General features: G+C 37.6%; 1 pseudogene; it reads right to left on the bottom strand.

Annotated features, from left to right (window-relative positions):
- Positions 1 to 1,881: 1,881 nt before the first annotated feature.
- LOC140850267 (olfactory receptor 4P4-like) lies at positions 1,882 to 21,501 on the bottom strand (annotated as a pseudogene).
- Between the last annotated feature and the right edge of the window lie 933 nt (positions 21,502 to 22,434).

The raw sequence follows: 22,434 nt of genomic DNA, 5'->3' as shown, positions 1-22,434 counted from the left end.
TTTATTCACTATGTAAGAATTCGTTCACCATGTAAGAACTTGTTCGTTATGCTTCAGAAGATTGGAGACTGACGAGAATTAGGCTTGAGATGGATTAATGATTGTACATTGAGCGTTGACCCCCCTATACTGAATTTTATTGCTGTTAACAACCATTTGATCAATAAATATGAGAGATGCCCTCTCAAAAAAAAAATAATAATATTCATTCCATGCATTTTAAACACTAGTCTGTTTTTCACATGCAATCTCCATTTATCATTTCGCATTTAAGTGGCATTCATAACTTTACTTCTCAGTTTCATATTGTAAATGAAACATATAAGATGCAGAGATGTTTACTGAGTTGGCCAGAGTCAGGTCATTAAAAACTGGTAGGCTGGCATGCAAGGCGGACTCTAAGACTCCTGGCTTCATGCTCTTTCTTTTCCCCCAGTTTTTAGGTGTGGCCTTTGAGGATGAAGAGAAGATATCCTGACTTCCCCTTATGTTTTTTATATTGATTCATCACTTACAGTGCTGTGAAATTTATCAGGAAAGCAAAACTTTTGATCAAATACATATGGGTAGTATATATATTACAAAATGATAGTATATATAAAACAAACGAAAGACAATAGGACTAAGAATAATGTTCATTATTCTCAACTTTTTGCTCTTGAAACTTGTAGACATTGCTACATTGTCGTTTTACTTGGTTTCAGAGAAGTGGTAGAATCCAGTACAACACTCTTTATTAACTTGTCTGAATCATGATTTGTACATTTCCTCCCTAACTTAAATCTCCTACAACTTGCCCCCCATATTATTTTCTCTCCCTTTCCTTCCCCTCCATTTTGTTATTGCTGAATTATATACATGAAAAAGGGTATTGCATTTTTTCAAATATTTTTCATGTTTTTCAAATAATTCCCTTGATATTAGACTGTTGTCCGCCCGCTTATGAAGGTCTGTTTTTTCATAGAGATCCTGATTTTTTGTACAGTACTGATGATAGCAGTAACATTCATCCATGTTATCAAGTCTTCCCAAACATTCCATTGCACTCACAGTCCATCAGTGTAGTAAGATGCCATAGAGTCACTACTTGTCTTATAGAAGAAATTTTTGATTCAATACTTACAACTATATTTTTGTTTGTTTTGTTATACTGGCAAGTGCCTTTAGTAAAATATTAAAAGCTATTAATTTGAACTGGTAATAATAAACTTCACTTATTGTCATAGATTTCAAAGGAATGACTTGTATTTCATCATTCAACACAGCATATACTATAAAATTTTTACAGGTAATATTTTTTGGATTAGGTTTCCAATGAAGTTGTAATGAATAATCTATTGAGATAATAGAGGACTTTTCTCCTTCAACAAACTGAAAATTTGAAACTAGAAATTTACCTCTTTGTATTGTATAGTTTTGGTAAGTACTATTTTTTCATTTGATTTTTAAATATTCTCTGCTTTCTATTATATTTCTTCCTTGACTTAGTACTTTTATAAAAATTTTTCTAAAATTACCATATATTTGTGGTTGAGTTACCTTATGATAAATTTCACTGTAAATTTTCATTACGTAAGATGCAAAGTGCAGTTTCTTTGACACATGTTGAGAATCAATATGTGACATGAAATATGATAAATTGTTTTAAATAATCCATATGTTCTCATCAGTTGATGAGTATAGTATTCTAGGTATGTCCATTAATGCTGCCTATTGCCTTAGATCAAATACTCCCTATTCTTCTATTTCCATAGCAAGTTAGAATTTATAAATGTTTCTATGCTGCAACTTCTATCAATATTTAGTGATTTTAAAAAGTGACAATGACTCATGCCTCAAGGCCTATCTTGTTATTGTGTGTGTGTCCCTGTTGCAAACGCACTAGCTATGATGACGCTTTTGCTGCTGTTCGATACCCCAGGGTTTAGAAGCATCTTTCAGTAAAAACACATTACTATATTTTAATCCATGATCATGTTCTTTGTTTTTTCACTGGAGAATTTAGTCTGTGTTGATTTTATTTTATTTATATATTTGAATTGACTTCTATGATTTTTTTTTTGCTTTTCATTTTTCCAAATTTGTCTATTTCCTCCCTCTTTTCTTGTTTTTTGATTGGACTGGCTTTCTCTCATCCCTTCAGTACATTTTCTCTATTATCATCTATCTATCCATAGTTGTCTATATCTATCATCTATCTGCTTACCTATCGTCTTCCTACCAGTCTCTACTACTACTCTAATGTAATGTAGTAGGACATGATGTAAGAAATCGTGTCTGTACATTAATGTTAACCAGTCTACATTTGATCAGCATTTTTCCTTCTACTGAATAGCACATGGTACTTAGAACACTTTTTTTCTGATCATTTCTTCCAACTTGCATGATGATCTGCACCAGGATTTTTGTTCTCCTATGTTTTATCTCACTTATTGTACAAGATTGTCATTTATAACATAATTTCTAGGTTTACGTATAGGACTACCATTTTCCACTCTCCCCTTTCCTCCTGGAAAATCCTTTTTAGATATTTTCCACTTTTATGAAAATCTTCCTGACAGTTTCTTTTAGTGAAAATGGATTTGTAGTAAACTTTTGATTGTTTTTATTGTTGTACTGAAAAACTCCTCATTTTTCTCTTGTTCTTGAAAAAATGACATTTTCTCTTAGTGCTTTCAGTATGTAATTTCATTTTATTCTGTCTTCTACTCTTTCTTTGATTTAAATTATTACCAATTGTTATTATTGTTTTCTATGCCTTTAAAGAGCACTCTTTTTATTCTGTATTTTCTAAAGATTATTCCATCAATTCAGAAAAATTACCACTAACTATCTCTTTCAATATTTTTTCTCACTATTACCCAAACTCGAGTCTGGTAAACATAGGTTGCTCCCTTTTACTTCATTCATAATGTCTAATATCTCTTTAATATTTTCCATCTTCTTGAAAATTCTGTGTTCTGGTAATTTATTAACAGCTAAAATTCCATTCACTGAAACTTTCTGAAGATTCAACTGTCCTGTTTTATCCATTGACTTTCTAATCAAAACATTCTTTTATATTAAATTATTCTTTTTCTTTTTAACATACTGGGCTATTCTGAGACTACTGTTCCTATATCATACTCTTAAAATTATTTTTACTGTTTACATAACACATATATTCATATTACATTTATGCCTGATAAAGGCAATCATTGTATGATATATGCTGCAGTAACTGTTTCCACATAATTTCCTCTTATGTCAGTACTTTTTGCTGGGTGATCATATATATGTATTTTTTTTTTTGAGAGGGCATCTCTCATATTTATTGATCAAATGGTTGTTAAGAACAATAAAATTCTGTATAGGGGACTCAATGCACAATCATTAATCAACCCCAAGCCTAGTTCTCAACAGTCTCCAATCTTCTGAAGCATAACGAACAAGTTCTTACATGGTGAACAAATTCTTACATAGTGAATAAGTTCTTACATATTGAACAGTGCAAGGGCAGTCATCACAGAAACTTTTGGTTTTGATCACGTATTATGAACTATAAACAATCAGGTCAAATATGAATATTCATTTGATTTTTATGCTTGATTTATATGTGAATCCCACATTTCTCCCTTATTATTATTGTTATTATTATTATTATTTTCTTTAATAAAATGGTGAATTGGTAGGTAGATGCAAGATAAAGGTAGAAAACATAGTTTAGTGCTGTAAGAGGGCAAATGTGGATGATCAGGTGTGTGCCTATAGACCAGGTATTAATCCAAGCTGGACAAGGGCAACAAAACATCCATGGATGCAGAAGATTTCTCTCAAAACAGGGGGAGTGGGGTTCTAAACCTCACCTTTGTTGATCCCCAATTTCTCACCTGATGGCCCCCCTGCGACTGTGCCTGTCTTAGGTTGTTCCTCCCTTGAGGAATCTTACCCGTCTCTGGCTAAACAGTCATCTCCCGGGGCCATACAGGGAGATGTAAAGTTGGTAAGTGAGAGAGAATCCATATTGTTTGAAAAGGTTAGCTTTTAACTTCTTTGAATATTTATGCCCTGTTGCTTTTATGCCCAGCATTTGTCTTGAGGTATCTTTACCTCTTGGAAGAATTATGATACTCGGTAAATTCGATAGGAGGCACGAATTCTACTTAAGGGTTGTAATTAGGAAAAAAGATGAAAATCAATAGAAGTAGGAGATGGAAGAAAACATGGGAAGACTGATTATTTTGTTGACATATCTTCTTGTAGAGTAACGTAAGCATGTATAGCTTTTAAACTACTAATTAAATTGCGTACACATCTTAACATAATAGGAATACAGTTATATAACCAAAGCAGAACTATAATATCCAGCCATCTCCAGTGAAACCAAGAAAACCAGTTAGGCACCCTAGGCATTTGTGAAAACTTATCAATGATATGATGGATATTGTCAAACTGAACTTGAATAGTTTGAGAAAAATCAGACAAATTAAAACAACCCATTCCTGGGAACTGTTCACATCCCATATGTTCTTTTAACAGTAGATAGTCTGTAGTCGCAAGATTTTGGAGCACTGCAACTTGCACTTCTCCTAATTCTTGGTTGAGTTCCGACAGTATAGATCCAGTCAAATTTGTTGTTTTACTGTATGCACAGGCCAGCTTAGATATTTCCTTATTCATTCCCATGGCAAGTTCTGGAACTGATGGGATGAATGCAGCTACAACTGCTACAGCGCCAGGATCTTCGTTGAAGTTTTTTGATGTCCATCTTCTGGAATGACTCTTAAAGAGAATGTTGTTGTTGGAAGTTCTTCATATTGTGTCTTAATTCATTTTCTGGGTAGTCAAATTAGGCTTTGATCCTCTGTATAAACACAAACAAACCCTTTGCCCACCCTTTGATATGCCCTTTATATCATTGTGAAGAACTTATTGGAGATCACACAGGAACTGCTTTTTTTTTTAAGAGAAAGGAATATTATCAGAAAATTGTACTTCCATAGTTGATCACCTGACATCCTTTAAATGATCAAAATTAAGCATCTTTAAGGCATACTTTAATAGTTGATTTACAGTTAGTTTTATCCTATCATGGAGTAATCCCCCTTTTCTTTCCTTTTTTTTTTGTTATCATTAATCTACAATTACATGAAGAATATTATGTTTACTAGCTTCTCCCTTATACCAGGTTCCCCCACAAACCCCTTTACAGTCACAGTCCATCAGCATAGCAAAATGTTGTAGAATCACTACTTGACTTCTCTGTGTTGTACAGCCCTCCCCTTTCTCCCACCCAACCCATTATGCATGCTAATCATAATAGCCACTTTCTTCTTCCCCCCCTATGCCTCCCTACCCACCCATCCTCCCCAGTCCCTTTCCCTTTGGTACCTGTTAGTCCATTCTTGGGTTCTGTGATTCTGCTGCTGTTTTGTTCCTTCAGTTTTTCCTTTGTTCTTATACTACACAGATAAGTGAAATTATTTGATATTTCTCTTTCTCTGCTTGACTTATTTCACTGAGCATAATATCCTCTAGCACCACCCATGGTGTTGTATATGGTAGGATTTGTTTTATTCTTATGGCTGAGTAATATTCCATTGTGTATGTACCATACATTCTTTATCCATTCACCATTGATGGACACTTAGGTTGCTTCCAATTCTTGCGTATTGTAAATAGTGCTGCGATAAACATAGGGGTGCATCTGTCTTTTTCAAACTTGAGTGCTGCGTTCTAAGGGTAAATTCCTAGGAGTGGAATTCCTGGGTCAAATGGTAAGTCTATTTTGAGAATTTTGAGGAACCTCCATACTGCTTTCCAAAATGGTTGAACTAATTTACATTCCCACCAATAGTGGAGGGGGGTTCCACTTTCTCCACAACCTCGCCAACATTTGTTGTTGTTTGTCTTTTGGATAGTAGCCATCCTTACTGGTGTGAGGTGATACCTCCTTGTGGTTTTAATTTGCATTTCTCTGATAATTAGCAATGTGGAGCATCTTTTCATGTGTCTGTTGGCCATCTGCATTTCATTTTTGGAGAACTGTCTGTTCAGTTCCTCTGCCCATTTTTTAATTGGGTTATTTGTTTTTTGTTTGTTGAGGTGTGTGAGCTCTTTATATATTTTGGACTTCAAGCCTTCATCGGATCTGTCATTTTCAAATATATTCTCCCATACTGTAGGGTTCCTTTTTGTTCTATTGATGGTGTCCTTTGCTGAACAGAAGCTTTTCAGCTTAATATAGTCCCACTTGTTCATTTTTGCTGCTGTTTTCCTTGTGCGGGGAGATATGTTCAAGAAGAAGTCACTCATGTTTACGTCTAAGAGGTTTTTGCCTATGTTTTTTTCTAAGAGTTTTATGGTTTTATGACTTACATTCAGGTCTTTGATCCATTTTGAATTTACTTTTGTGTATGGGGTTAGAAAATGTTCCAGTTTCATTCTCCTACATGTAGCTGTCCAGTTTTGCCAGCACCATCTGTTGAAGAGACTGTCATTTCCCCATTGTATGTCCATGGCTCCTTTATCAAATACTAATTGACCATACATGTTTGGGTTAATGTCTAGAGTCTCTAATCTGTTCCGCTGGTCTGTGGCTCTGTTCATGTGCCAGTACCAAATTGTCTTCATTGCTATAGCTTGTAGTAGAGCTTAAAGTTGGGGAGTGAGATCCCCCCTACTTTATTCTTCTTTCTCAGGATTGCTTTGGCTATTGGGGTCTTTGGTGTTTCCATATGAATTTTTGAATTATTTGTTTCAGTTCATTGAAGAAAGCTGTTGGTAATTTGATAGGGATTGCACCAAACCTGTATATTGCTTTGTGCAGTATGGCCATTTTGACGATATTAATTCTTCCTAGCCATGAGCATGGGATGAGTTTCCATTTGTTAGTGTCCCCTTTAATTTCTCTTAAGAGTGACTCATAGTTTTCAGGGTATAGGTCTTTCACTTCTTTGGTTAGGTTTATTCCTAGGTATTTTATTCTTTTTGATGCAATTGTGAATGGAAGTGTTCTCTTGATTTCTCTTTCTATTGATTCATTGTTAGTATATAGGAAAGCCACAGATTTCTGATTGTTAATTTTGTATCCTGCAACTTTGCTGTATTTCAATATCAGTTCTAGTAGTTTTGGAGTTGAGTCTTTAGGATTTTTAATGTAAAATATCATGTCATCTGCAAATAGTGACAGTTTAACTTCTTCTTTACCAGTCTGGATTCTTTTTATTTCTTTGTTTTGTCTGATTGCCATGGCTAGGACCTCCAGTACTACGTTAAATAACTATGGGGAGAGGCGGAGCCAGGATGGCGGCATGAGTAGAGCAGTGGAAATCTCCTCCCAAAACCACATTTATCTATGAAAATATAACAAAGACAACTTTTCCTGAAATAGAGACTAGAGGACGCAGGACAGCATCCAGACCACGTCCACACCTGTGGGTCCAAGCGCTTCGCAGGAGGGTGGTATGCAGGCCCTGGCCCGGGGGGACCCGGTGCCCCTCCCCCTGAATACCAGTGGGTGGAGAGGGGTCGGCAGGGGGGAGAGGGAGCCCAGGACTGCTGGACACCCAGCACCGGCCATCCGTACTAGAGCGCAGACACAGTGGGGTCCTGGAAGCTGGGGAGGGAGAGCAGTGGGACTGGTGTGCAGGTGCCTGAGGCCAACGCCAGAGAACAAAGAATGGGAGTGGCCTTTTTTTTTTTTCTTTGGCGAGTGCTTTTTGGAAGTCTTGAAGGGACAAGGACCCTAATACTAGGGAAACAGGGCAGCAAGACAATGACCGGGTGCATGAGACCGGAGCCTTAGGACAAAGAAATCATGCATATTTCTTTCCTTTTCTTTTTTTAGTTATTTATTTAATTTTTTTTCTTTTTTTTTCTTCTGCTGGTGCTGTTGTTTTGGTTTGGAGAGTGCATTTTAGAAGTCTTAAAGGGGCAGGGCAGGACACTTAGTCCAGAGGCAGGGAATCTGGGGATCTCTGGGCACTCTAAGCCCCTGAGCAGCAGGGAGCACAGAGGCCCCTTACGGAGATAAATAGCCTCCCGGCTGCTGCCCCACCAAGGGGGCTCCACCATTTTGGATCAGCAGCCCGAGCCAAGCCACGCCCACAGCAACAGCTGAAATAAACTCCATTGCATCCGGGCAGGAAGCAGAAGCCCTGTCTGCACACAGCTGCCCAGCACAAGCAACCAGTAGTCGCTATTCTCCCAGGAGAGGAAGGCCCAAACAAACAAGAAGGAAAGCTCTTCCAGCCGTCACTCATACCAGCTCTGCAAACTATCTCTATCACCATGAAAAGGCAAAACTACAGGCAGAAAAAAGATCACAGAGACAACACCTGAGAAGAAGACAGGCCTAACCAGTCTTCCTGAAAAAGAATTCAAAATAAAAATCATGAACATGCTGACGGAGATGCAGAGAAAAATGCAAGAGCAATGGGATGAGATGCAGAGAAAAATGCAAGAGCAATGGGATGAAGTCCAGAGGGAGATCACAGATGTCAGGAAGGAGGTCACAGAAGTGAAACAAACCCTGGAAGGATATATAAGCAGAATGGATAAGATGCAAGAGGCCATTGAAAGAATAGAAACCAGAGAACAGGAACGTATAGAAGCTGACATAGAGAGAGATAAAAGGATCTCCAGGAATGAAACAATACTAAGAGAAAAATGTGAACAATCCAAAAGAAACAATATCCATAATATAGGCCGTAATATAGTACCAGAAGAAGAAGAGAGAGAAAAAGGGATAGAAAGTCTCTTGAAGAAATAATTGCTGAAAAATTCCCCAAACTGGGGAAGGAAATAATTGAACAGACCATGGAAATACAGAGAACCCCCAACAGAGAGGATCCAAGGAAGACAACACCAAGACACATAATAATAAAAATGGCAAGGATCAAGGACAAGGAAAGAGTTTTAAAGGCAGCTAGAGAGAAAAAGGTCACCTATAAAGGAAAACCCATTAGGCTAACATCAGACTTCTCGACGGAAGCCCTGCAGGCCAGAAGAGAATGGCACGATATATTTAGTGTAATGAAACAGGGGGGCCTAGGACCAAGGATACTGTATCCAGCATGACAATTATTTAAATAGGATAGTGGGATTAAACAATTCCCAGACAAGCAAAAGCTGAGGGAATTTGGTTCCCACAAACCACCTCTACAGGGCATCTTACAGGGAATGCTCTAGAAGGGAGCACTCCTAAAAAGAGCACACAACAAAACACACAATGTATGAAGAAAGGAGGAGGAGGAATAAGAAGGGAGAGAAGAAAAGAATCTCCAGACAGTGTATATAACAGCTCAATAAGTGAGCTAAGTTAGGCAGTAAGATACTAAAGAGGCTAACCTTGAACCTTTGGTAACCACGAATCTAAAGCCTGCAATAGCAATAAGTACATATCTCTCAATAGTCACCCTAAATGTAAATGGACTTAATGCACCAATCAAAAGACACAGAGTAATAGAATGGATGAAAAAGCAAGACCCATCTATATACTGCTTACAAGAAAGTCACCTCAAACCCAAAGACATGCACAGACTAAAAGTCAAGGGATGGAAAAACATATTTCAGGCAAACAACAGTGAGAAGAAAGCAGGGGTTGCAGTACTAATATCAGATAGAATAGACTTCAAAACAAGGAAAGTAACAAGAGATAAAGAAGGACACTACATAATGATAAAGGGCTCAGTCCAACAAGAGGATTTAACCATTCTAAATATATATGCACCCAACACAGGAGCACCAGCATATGTGAAACAAATACTGACGGAACTAAAGAGGGAAATAGACTGCAATGCATTCATTTTAGGAGACTTCAACAAACCACTCACCCCAAAGGATGGATCCACCAGGCAGAAAATAGGTAGTGACACACAGGCACTGAACAACACATTAGAACAGATGGACCTCATGGACATCTGTGGAACTCAAAATAGCAGGATATACATTATTCTCAAGTGCACATGGAACATTCTCCAGAATAGACCACATACTACCTCACAAAAAGAGCCTCAGTAAATTCGAAAATATTGAAATACTACCAACCAATTTTTCAGACCACAAAGGTAGAAAACTAGAAATAAATTCTACAAAGAAAACAAAAAGACTCACAAACACATGGAGGCTTAACAACATGCTTCTAAATAATCAATGGATCAATGAACAAATCAAAATAGAGATCAAGGAATATATAGAAACAAATGACAACAACAACACAAAGCCCCAGCTTCTGTGGGACACAGCAAAAGCAGTCTTAAGAGGAAAGTATATAGCAATCCAGGCACACTTGAAGAACGAAGAACAATCGCAAATGAATAGTCTAACATCACAATTATTGAAACTGGAAAAAGAAGAAGAAATGAGGCCTAAAGTTGCAGAAGGAGGGACATAATAAAGATCAGTGAAGAAACAAACAAAATTGAGAAGAATGAAACAATAGCAAAAATCAACGAAACCAACAACTGGTTCTTTGAGAAAATTAACAAATTAGATAAGCCTCTAGCCAAACTTATTAAGAGAAAAAGAGAATCAACACAAATCAACAGAATCAGAAATGAGAATGGAAAAATCACGACAGACTCCACAGAAATACAAAGAATCATTAAAGACTACTATGAAAATCTATATGCCAACAAGCTGGAAAACCTAGAAGAAATGGACAACTTCGTAGAAAAATACAACCTCCCAAGAGTGGCCAAGGAAGAATCACAAAAGATAGACAAACCAATTACGAGCAAAGGAATTGAAGTGGTGATCAAAGAACTACCCAGGACCGGAACCCCGGGGCTGGACGGATTTACCTTGGAATTTTATCAGACACCCAGGGAGGACATGGTGCCCATTCTCCTTGGAGTTTTCCAGGTGGTAGGGGAGGGGGGTGTACTCCCAAACACATTCTGTGAAGCCAACATCACCCTAGTGCCAGAACCGGGCAAAGACCCCACCAAAAGAGAAAATTGCAGACCAATATCCCTGATGAATATAGATGCAGGGATACTCAATAAAGTATTGGCAAACAGAATTCAAAAGCACCTCAAGAGGATCATACACCATGGCCAAGTGGGATTCATCCCAGGGAAGCAAGGATGGTAAAACATTAAAAAATCCATCAACATCATCCACCACATCAACAAAAAAAAAGACAAAAACCACATGATCATCTCCATAGATGCTGAAGAAGCATTCAACAAAATTTAACATCCATTCATGATAAAAACTTTCAGCAAGATGGGAATAGATGGCAAGTACCTCAACATAGTAAAGGTCATATATGATAAACCCACAGCCAACATTATACTGAACAGTGAGAAGCTGAAAGCATTTCTGCTGAGATTGGGAACCAGACAGGGATGCCCACTCTCCCAACTGTTATTTAACATAGTACTGGAGGTCCTAGCCAAGGCAATCAGACAAAACAAAGAAAGACATGGAATCCAGATTGGTAAAGAAGAAGTTAAACTGACACTATTTGCAGATGATATGATATTGTACATAAAAAACCCTAAAGACTCCACTCCAAGAATACTAGAACTGATGTCGGAATACAACAAAGTTGCAGGATGCAAAATTAACACACAGAAATCTGTAGCTTTCCTGTACACTAACAATGAACCAATAGAAAGAGAAATCAGGAAAACAATTCCATTCACAATTACATCAATAAGAATAAAATACCTAGGGATGGACCTAACCAAGGATGTGAAAGACCTATACCCTTAAAACTACAAGTCACATTTAAGAGAAATTAAAGGGGACACTAACAAATGGAAACTCATCTGATGCTCATAGCTAGGAAGAATTAATATTGTCAAAATATCTATCCTGCCCAAAACAATATACAGATTTGATGCGATCCCTCTCAAATTACCAGCAACATTCTTCAATGAACTGGAACAAATAATTAAAAAGTTCATAAGGAAACACCAAAGACCACGAATAACCAAAGCAATCCTGAAAAAGAAGAATAAAGTAGGGGGGACCTCACTTCCCAACTTCAAGCTCTACTATAAAGCCATAGTAATCAAGATTATTTGGTACTGGCACAAGAACAGAGCCACAGACCAGTGGAACAGATTAGAGACTCCAGAAATTAACCCAAACATGTATGGTCAATTAATATTTGATAAAGAAGCCATGGACATACAATGGGGAAATGACAGTCTCTTCAACAGATGGTGCTGGCAAAACTGGACAGCTACATGTAGGAGAATGAAACTGGAACATTGTCTAACCCCATACACAAAAGTAAACTCAAAATGGATCAAAGACCTGAATGTAAGTCATAAAACCATAAAACTCTTAGAAAAAAACATAGGAAAAAACCTTTTAGACATAAACATGAGTGACCTCTTCTTGAATATATCTCCCTGGGTAAGGAAAACAGCAGCAAAAATGAACAAGTGGGACTATATTAAGCTGAAAAGCTTCTGTACAGCAAAAGACACCATCAATAGAACAAAAAGGAACCCTACAGTATGGGAGAATATATTCGAAAATGACACATTCGATAAAGGCTTGATGTCAAAAATATATAAAGAGCTCACACGCCTCAACAAACAAAAAACAAATAACCCAATTAAAAAATGGGCAGAGGAACTGAACAGACAGTTCTCCAAAAATGAAATGCAGATGGCCAACAGACACATGAAAAGACACTCCACATCGTTAATTATCAGAGAAATGCAAATTAAAAATACAATGAGGTATCACCTCACACCAGTAAGGATGGCTGCCATCCAAAAGACAAACAACAGCAAATGTTGGCGAGGCTTTGGAGAAAGGGGAACCCTCCTACACTGCTGGTGGGAATGTAAATTAGTTCAGCCATTGTGGAAAGCAGTATGGAGGTTCATCAAAATGCTCAAAACAGACCTACCATTTGACCCAGGAATTCCACTCCTAGGAATTTACCCTAAGAACGCAGAAATCAAGTTTGAGAAAGACAAATGCACCCCTATGTTTATTTCAGCACTGTTTACAATAGTCAAGAACTGGAAGCAACCTAAATGTTCATCGGTATCGGTAGATGAATGGATAAAGAAGATATGGTACATATAAACAATGGAATACTACTCAGCCATAAGAAGAGGGAAAATCCTACCATTTGCAGCAACATAGATGGAGCTGGAGGGTATTATGCTCAGTGAAATAAGCCAAGTGGAGAAAGAGAAATACCAAATGATTTCACTCATCTGTGGAGTATAAGAACAAAGGAAAAACTGAAGGAACAAAACAGCAGTGGAAATACAGAACCCAAAAATGGACTAACAGGTACCAAAGGGAAAGGTACTGGGGAGGATGGGTGGGTAGGGAGGGATAAGGGGGGGAGGAGAAGAAAGGAGGTATTAAGATTAGCATGCATAGGGAGGAGGGAGAAAGGGGATGGCTGTTCAACCTAGAGAAGACAAGTAGTGATTCTACAACATTTTGCTATGCTGGTGGACAGTGACTGTAAAGTGGCTTATAGGGGGGACCTGGTATTGGGGAGAGCCTAGTAAACAATATTCTTCATGTAAGTGTAGATTAAAGATTAAAAAAAAGAAAAAAAAGAAAGAAAAGGGGGATTACTCCTTGATAGGATAAAACTAATCATAAATCAACGATTAACACATGCTTTAAATTTCCTTAATTTTGATCAATTAAAGGGTGTCAGATGATCGGCTATGGAGGTACACTTTTCTGATAATATTCCTTTCTCTTAAAAAAAAATGCAGTTCCTGTGTGGTGACCTCCAATGAGTTCTATACAATGGTATAAAGGGCATATCAAAGTGTGGGCAAAGGGTCTGTTTGTGTTTATACAGAAGATCAAAGCCTAATTTGGCTACCCAGAAAATGAACTAAGATATGATATGAAGAAGAACTTGCAACATCTGCACTCTCTGGAACACTCATACCAGAAGATCATCATCAAAAAACGTCCACAAAGATCCAGGCGATGCTGCAGTTGTAGCCGCATCCATCCCACCGTTTCCTGGACTTGCCATTGGAATGAAGAAGGAGATATCTAAGCTGGCCTGTGCATACAGTAAAACAACAAATTTGACTGGATCTATGCTGTTGGAACTCAACCAAGAAATTGGAGAAGTGCAAGTTGTAGCACTCCAAAATCTTACGATTACAGACTATCTACGGTTAAAAGAACATATGGGATGTGAACAGTACCCAGGAATGGGTTGTTTTAATTTGTCTGATTTCTCTCAGACTGTTCAAATACAGTTGGACAATATCCATCATATTATAGACAAATTATCACAAATGTCTAGGGTGCCTAAGTGGTTTTCTTGGCTTCACTGGAGATGGCTGGTAACTATAGATCTGCTTTGGTTATGTAACTGTATTCCTATTATGTTAATGTGTGTGTGCAATTTAGTTAGTAGTTTAAAACCTATACATGCTTAAGTTACTCTACAAAAAGATATGTCATAGAAATAATCAATCCTCCCATGTTTTCTTCCATCTGCTACCTCTATAGCTTTTCTTCTTCTTTCCTAATTACAACACTTAAATAGAATTCGTGCCTCATACCGAATTTACCGAGTATCATAATTCCTCCAAGTGGTAAAGATACCTCAAGACAAATGCTGGGCATAGAAGCCACAGGGCATAAATCTGCAAAGAAGTAAAAAGCTAACTTTTTCAAACAATATGGCTTCTCTCTCACTTACCAACTTTACATCTCCCTGTATGGCCCCAGAAGATGACTGGTTAGGCACAGATGGGTAAGATTCCTCAAGGGAGGAACAACCTAAGACAGGCACAGTTGCAGGGGGTCCATCAGGTGAGAAATTAGGGAACAACAGTGGTGAAGCTTAGAACCTCACCCGCCCTGTTTTGAGAGAAATCTTCTGCATCCGTGGATGTTTTAATGCCCTTGTCTAGCTTGGATTAACACATAGTCTACAGGCACACACCTGATCATCTACAATTGCTCTCTTACAACACTAAACTATGTTTTCTACCGTTATCTTGCTTCTACCTACCACTTCAGCATTTTATTAAAAATAAAAATAATAATAATAATAAAGGGAGAAATGTGGGATCCACATATAAATCAAGTATAAAAGTCAAACAAATATTCATATTTGACGTGATTGTTTATAGTTCATAATGCGTGATCAAAACCGAAAGTTTCTGTGATGAATGCCCTTGTACTGTTCACCATGTACGAATTTATTCACTATGTAAGAATTCGTTCACCATGTAAGAACTTGTTCGTTATGCTTCAGAAGATTGGAGACTGACGAGAATTAGGCTTGAGATGGATTAATGATTGTGCATTGAGCATTGACTCCCCTATACAGAATTTTGTTGTTGTTAACAACCATTTGATCAATAAATATGAGAGATGCCGACACACACAAAAAATAAATAACTGTGGGGCTGGTGAGCATCCCTGTCTTGTTCCCGATCTCAGAGGAAAAGCTTTCAGCTTCTCGCTGTTCAGTATAATGTTGGCTGTGGGTTTATCATATATGGACTTTATTATGTTGTGGTACTTGCCCTCTATACCCATTTTGTCGAGAGTTTTTTCATGAATGGATGTTGAATTTTGTTGAATAATTTTTTGGCATCTATGGAGAAGATCATGTGGTTTTTGTCTTTCTTTTTGTTGATGTGGTGGATGATGTTGATGGATTTTCCAATGTTGTACCATCCTTGTATCCCTGGGATGAATCCCACTTGGTCATGTTGTACGATCCTTTTGGTATATTTTTGAATGCGGTTTGCTAATAGTTTATTGAGTATTTTTGCATCTACATTCGTCAGGGATATTAGTCTGTATTATGGTGGGGTCTTTGCCTGGGTTTAGTATTAGGGTGATTTTGGCTTCATAGAATGATTTTGGGAGTATTCCCTCCCTTCTATTTTTTGGAAAACATTAGGGAGAATGGGTATTATATCTTATCTGTGTGTCTAATAAAATTCTGAGGTAAATCCGTCCGGCTCCAGGGTTTTGTTCTTGGGTAGTATTTTGATTACCGTTTCAACTTCTTTGCTCGTAATTAGTTTGTTTAACTTTTGTTTTTGCTCCTTGGTCAGTCTTGGAAGGTTGTATTTTTCTAGGAAGTTGTCCATTTCTTCTAGGTTTTCCAGCTTGTTTGCATACAGATTTTCATTGTAGTCTTTAATAATTCTTTGTATTTCTGAGGAGTCTGTCATAATTTTTCCGTTCTCATTTCTGATTCTGTTGATTTGTGTTGATTCTCTATTTCTCTTAATAAGTTTGGCTAGAGGCTTATCTATTTTGTTTATTTTCCCAAAGAACCAGCTCTTGGTTTCATTGATTTTTGCTATGGTTTTATTCTTCTCAATTTGTTTATTTCTTCTCTGATCTTTATTACGTCCCTCCTTCTGCTGACTTTAGGCCTCATTTGTTCTTCATTTTCCAGTTTTGATAATTGTGATGTTAGACTATTCATTTGGGATTGCTCTTCCGTCTTCAAGTGTGCCTGGATCGCTATATACATTCCTCTTAAGATTGCTTTTGCTGCGTCCCACAGATGTTGGGGCTTTGTGTTATTGTTGTCATTTGTTTCCACATATTCCTTGATCTCAATTTATTTTGTTCTTTGATCGATTGATTACTTAGAAGCATGTTGTTAAGCCTCCATGTGTTTGTGAGCCTTTTTGTTTTCTTTGTAGGATTTATTTCTAGTTTTATACCTTTGTGGTCTGAGAAATTGGTTTGTAGAATTTCAATATTTTGGAATTTACTGAGGCTCTTTTTGTGATCTAGTATGTGGCCTATTCTGGAGTATGTCTCATGTGCACTTGAGAAGAATGTATATAATGTTGCTTTTTGATGTAGAGTTCAATAGATGTCTATTAGGTCCATCTGTTCTAGTGTGTTGTTCAGTGCCTGTGTGTCCTTACTTATTTTCTGCCCTGTGGATCTATCCTTTGGGGTGAGTGGTGTGTTGAAGTCTCCTAAAATGAATGCATTGCAGTCTATTTACCTCTTTAGTTCTGTTCGTATTTGTTTCACAAATGCTGGTGCTCCTGTGTTGGGTTCATATATATTTAGAATGGTTATATCCTCCTGTTGGACTGAGCCCGTTATCATTATGTATTGTCCTTCTTTATCTCTTGTTACTTTCTTTGTTTTGAAGTCTATTTTGTCTGATATTAGTACTGCAACCCCTGCTTTCTTCTCACTGTTGTTTGCCTGAAATATGTTTTTCCATTCCTTGACTTTTAGTCTGTGCATGTCTTTGGGTCTGAGGTGAGTTTCTTGTAAGCAGCATATAGATGGGTCTTGCTTTTTTATCCATTCTATTACTCTGTGTCTTTTGATTGGTGCATTCAGTCCATTTACATTTAGGGTAACTTTTGGGAGATATGTACTTATTGCCATTGCAGACTTTAAATTCGTGGTTACCAGAGGTTCAAGATTAGCCTCTTTAGTATCTAACTGCCTAACTTAGCTCACTTATTAAGCTGTTATATACACTGTCCAGAGATTCTTTTCTTCTCTCCTTTCTTAATCCTCCTCCTCCATTCCTCATATGTTGTGTGTTTTGTTCTGTGCTCTCTTTAGGAGTGCTCCCATCTAGAGCAGTCCTTGTAAGATGCCCTGTAGAGGTGGTTTGTGGGAGGCAAATTCCCTCAGCTTTTGCTTGTCTGGGAATTGTTTAATCCCACCATCATATTTAAATGATAATCGTGCTGGATACAGTATCCTCTGTTCAAGGCCCTACTGTGTCATTGCATTAAATATATTATGCCTTTCTCTTCTGGCCTGTAAGGTTTCTGTTGAGAATTCTGATGATAGCCTGATGGGTTTTCCTTTATAGGTGACCTTTTTCTCTCTAGCTGCCTTTAAAACTCTTTCCTTGTCCTTGATCTTTGCCATTTTAATTATGATGTGTCTTGGTTTTGTCCTCCTTGGGTCCTTTCTGTTTGGAGTTCTGTTTATGTCTGTGGTTTGTTCTATTATTTCCTCCGCCAGTTTGGGGAAGTTTTCAGCAATTATTTCTTCAAAGAGACTTTCTATCCTTTTACCTCTTTCTTCTTCTTCTGGTACCCCTATAATACATATATTGTTCCTTTAGGATTGGTCACACAGTTCTCTTAATACTGTTTTATTCCTGGAGATCCTTTTATCTCTCTTTATGTCAGCTTCTATGCGTTCTTGTTCTCTGATTTCTATTCCATCAATGGCCTCTTGCATCTTATCCATTCTGCTTATAAATCCTTCCAGAGTTTGTTTCACTTCTTTAATCTCCTTCCTGGCATCTGTGATCTCCCTTCGGACTACATCCCATTGCTCTTGCATATTTCTCTGCATCTCCATTAGCATTTTTATGATTTTTATTTTGAATTCTTTTTCAGGAAGATTGTATAGGTCTGTCTCCTTCTCTGATGTTGTCTCTGTGATATTTGTTTGCCTGTAATTTTGACTTTTCATGGTGTAGAAATAGTTTGCAGAGCTGGGACGAGTGAAGGCTGGAAGAACATCCCTTCTTGTTGGTTTGTGGCCTTCCTCTCCTGGGAGAACAGCGACTTCTAGTGGTTTGTGCTGGGCAGCTGTGTGCAGACAGGGCTTCAGATTCCTGCCCGGCTGCTATGGAGTTCATCTCCGCTGTAGCTTTGGGTGTGGTCTGGCTCTTGCCGCTGCTCCAAAATGGTGGAGCCACGTTGGAAGGGGAGCATCCAGGAGGCTATTTATCTCTATGAGGGGCCTCCATGCTCCCTGCTTCCCAGGAGGTTAGAGTGCCCAGAGATCCCCAGATTCCCTGCCTCTGCACTAAGTGTCCCACCCTGTCCCTTTAAGACTTCCAAAAAGCACTTGCCAAAGCAAAACAAAAAAATAAATAAATAAAATAAGTAAATAATTAAAAAAAAATAGCCGCTTGCTTTTCTTTGTCCTCAGGTGCCGTCCTCAGGAGCCCGCTCACCGTCTTGCTGCCCTGTTCCCTTGTATCTAGGACCCCACGCAGGCACTGTGTCTGTGCTCTAGTCTGGATGGCTGGGGCTGGGTGTTCAGCAGTCCTGTGCTCCCTCTCCCTCCCTGCTCCAACTCCTATCTTCCTGCTGGGAGCTGGGTGGAGGAGCGCTCAGGTCCTGCCGGGCTGGGGCTTGTATCTTACCCCCTTTGCGAGGCGCTGGGTTCTCACAGGTGTAGATGTGGTCTGGATGTTGTCCTGTGTCCTCTGGTCTCTATTCTAGGAAGAGTTGTCTTTGTTATATTTTCATAAATTTATGTGGTTTTGGGGGTAGATTTCTGCTGCTCTACTCATGCCGCCATCTTGGCTCTGAATCCTTTATTTTTTACTTTTTAAGAAATAAATAGTTTTCCTAGTTTTACTTATTATGCAGGCAACTTTATATGCTCTAGTGAATATCCTATTTATTAAAACTTCCCAAATGTGAAAACCTATGAATTAATCTTGATAGCAGAACCAAATGATGTATTGCTGGAATTTTTTTGAGCACCATTGCATAAACTATCTTTCTAAGAGCTTTCTTCCTTTTGTCTGTGATAGGTTGATTTGCATTAATCATCATGTCACATACCCAACTGCATGGATTGGAAGTGACAGAAGTTTCACATATTCCTAAACCATTAATTGCACTTACCCTAGTGTTTTTCAATTGAAAATTGTTTTTTATTTAATAAATATTAGTTTATGTCAATATTGTATTAGAAAAGAGTATTAACACAGGTGTACAACCACTATCTTAAAATTTTAATTCTTAATTACAATATAAAGCATGTTAAAGAAACAATAGAAGGCATGTATTCACCCAAACATGATTAAATGTTCAAAGCAATGATATTCATAACAGCCTTGAATGGGGGATTACTGGAGGATCTAACAGTAAGAGAATGGATGAATTGTTACATATTCATTCAATGAGATACTATATACAGATCATGAAAACACTCAGAAAATACACAAAATATGAGGAATGACTGTCACAAATAGAATAATGAGTAGATAGACACTACAGAGTACAATATATATCATTATTTTTCTACAGAGTATAAATCTACGTAAAACTAATCGACTTAGACATGAAAATAATGATTACCCTTGAGAAGTAGGGATTATAAGGAGCAATGAAGAGCATTTCTGTTCCAGGTATGTTGGTAATTTCTAACTCAAATCTGGTTATTGATTAAATGATATTGCTCAGTTTGTAATAATTCATGAATTGTACATGCATGATAGGTGCAATTTTTATATTTCAGAGTTGATGTTTAAAATGTTTAAAGATTGAAGTTATTATTTTATTGTTTTTAGTATTTTAAAGTGTGAAAAACGCATGGTCTGCTTTATTTTTTTTCAGTACAATGACACGTAGGTGATATAATCCCTTTTTTCAGCTGTCATCTGTTTCATTCATATCACATGAGCACAATTCTTACTGAGGATGTCACCTGGAGGAGAGCATGAACAAGAATTATACCCAATGTGTTGGCGAGGCATCAGTGTAGCAGCATAAAACCACAGAGAGGATGTGCTTCCTGCTTGCCCACTTATCGGTCCAAGAAGAAACGCCAGGAGATGATGACAATGGATGTTATTCACAGTCATGGTCTCGTGAAACTATGGCTTGAAAAGCAGACAGGCTTCGGAAAGTCACTTTCATTCTAATAGTGTGTGCTGGCACCACACCTTCCTCATGGCGTTCTTCATCTCCGTGTTTCTCAATGTGTAGATCAGAGGGTTAAACATGGGGGCAATGATGGTGTAAAAAAGAGCAAACACTTTATCTTCTGGGAAAGTTGTGCCAGGTCTAATATAAATGAATAAAGCAGGTGCGAAAACAGGACTACAACTGTTACGTGAGAACCGCAAGTGGAAAGAGCTTTGCTGCAGCTCTCTGCAGAAAGCACCCTGACATTGTACAGTATAAAAAAATAAGACAACATCAAGACAACAAAGGTCAGCAAAGCAATTAGGCCTGAATTAGCAATGACTAAGAAGCCTATGATGTGTGTATTAGAGCAAGCCAGTTTCAGCAAAGGATACACATCACAGAAATAGTGATCAATCTCATTGGGGCCACAGAAGGGTAAGAAGATGGTGAGCAGAAACTGACTGGCAGAGTGTATGAATCCTCCAGTACAACAGGCCAGGATGACTGTGTTACACCTCTGCCTGCTCATGATGACCGTGTAGTGCAGGGGCTTGCAGATGGCCACGTAGCGGTCATAGGCCATCCCTGTGAGGATCAAGATCTCAATGCCTCCAAAGAAATGAGTAGCAAAGAGCTGTATCATGCAGTTGCTATAGGAAATGGTCTTCCTTTCTGCTAATAAGTCAATTATTAGTTTGGGTGTCACTGTTGATGTGTAACAAAGGTCAGAGAGTGAGAGGTAATTAAGGAAGAAATACATGGGTTGCTCAATTAGCTGACTGCTTGTGATAGAAATTATTATGAGCAAGTTTCCTATGCAAATAGCAATGTAGCAAAATAAAAATAAAGTAAAGCAGAGGATTTCAATGTTTTTGTTTTTAGAAAGTCCCAAGAGAATAAACACAGTGACATTATTGCCTTTTTCCATAGTGCAGCAAAGTTAGAATACATCAATCACCTGAAATGATATAATTCCTGAGTCCATATTTAGAAATGTTTTTTGAGAAGAGTGATGGTCATCTTATACTCATGGAACTAACTAGGTTTAAATAGGTCTCATTCACTGTCCCAAAGAATACATATCAGATATTCAATCAAAATGACTCTCTAATAAAACACTATGTGAACATACATTAGCTGATTTCCATTAAATCTTCCAGCAAAATTTGATCACAGTGTCTGCCACAGTCAACATGAATGCCTTAGATGAATCCACAATAGAGGCTTGCATGCTGCTGAAAAGTTGATACTGATTGACTAAATGTGCTCCATCAAATACATCTATAGTTTTAAATTAAAACTTTAGCATCAATCTTTACCAAGTGTCTTCGTGATGTCTGCTCACAAAGTATGTGTTTTCAGCCCTAACCTCATACCTGGCTTTTCAGGTATGAAACAATTCCTATTTAAATTTCCTCTTTAACTTTCTCTATTACTGATTAAGTTAACCTTGTATTCACACAATGAATCATCAAACTGTGATAGAGATGGAATTTTAAAACAAAGATATTCATTTCCATAGGAGAACTTTAGGAACTTGAAGTAGTTTCAGGACAAATTATGAAGAAATAGCTTCTGGGGGGAGAAATACACCCCCACAATCAGACTATAGTAATATTAACCAGCAAGTAAGAAAGATTTTATTTTAATTTGAATAAAAAATAATGCTAACTACACTTCTGGTTATGAATTATTCATTAAGCATACCTGAAATATGTTCCTCATCCCCCCACCTCAAGGTTATTAAATAAATAATTTTAAGTCTCTGAGTAAAGGTACACTGTGAATATTCTCAGGCAAAGTCATTTCACCAATCTGTCTGCATTTATTAGGATTTTGCAAAAAATATTACTTGACTCTT

The sequence above is a fragment of the Manis javanica genome, chromosome 6 (assembly GCF_040802235.1).
Source record: "Manis javanica isolate MJ-LG chromosome 6, MJ_LKY, whole genome shotgun sequence".
NCBI lineage: Eukaryota > Metazoa > Chordata > Mammalia > Pholidota > Manidae > Manis > Manis javanica.
This window is presented reverse-complemented; position numbering and strand designations above follow the sequence as displayed.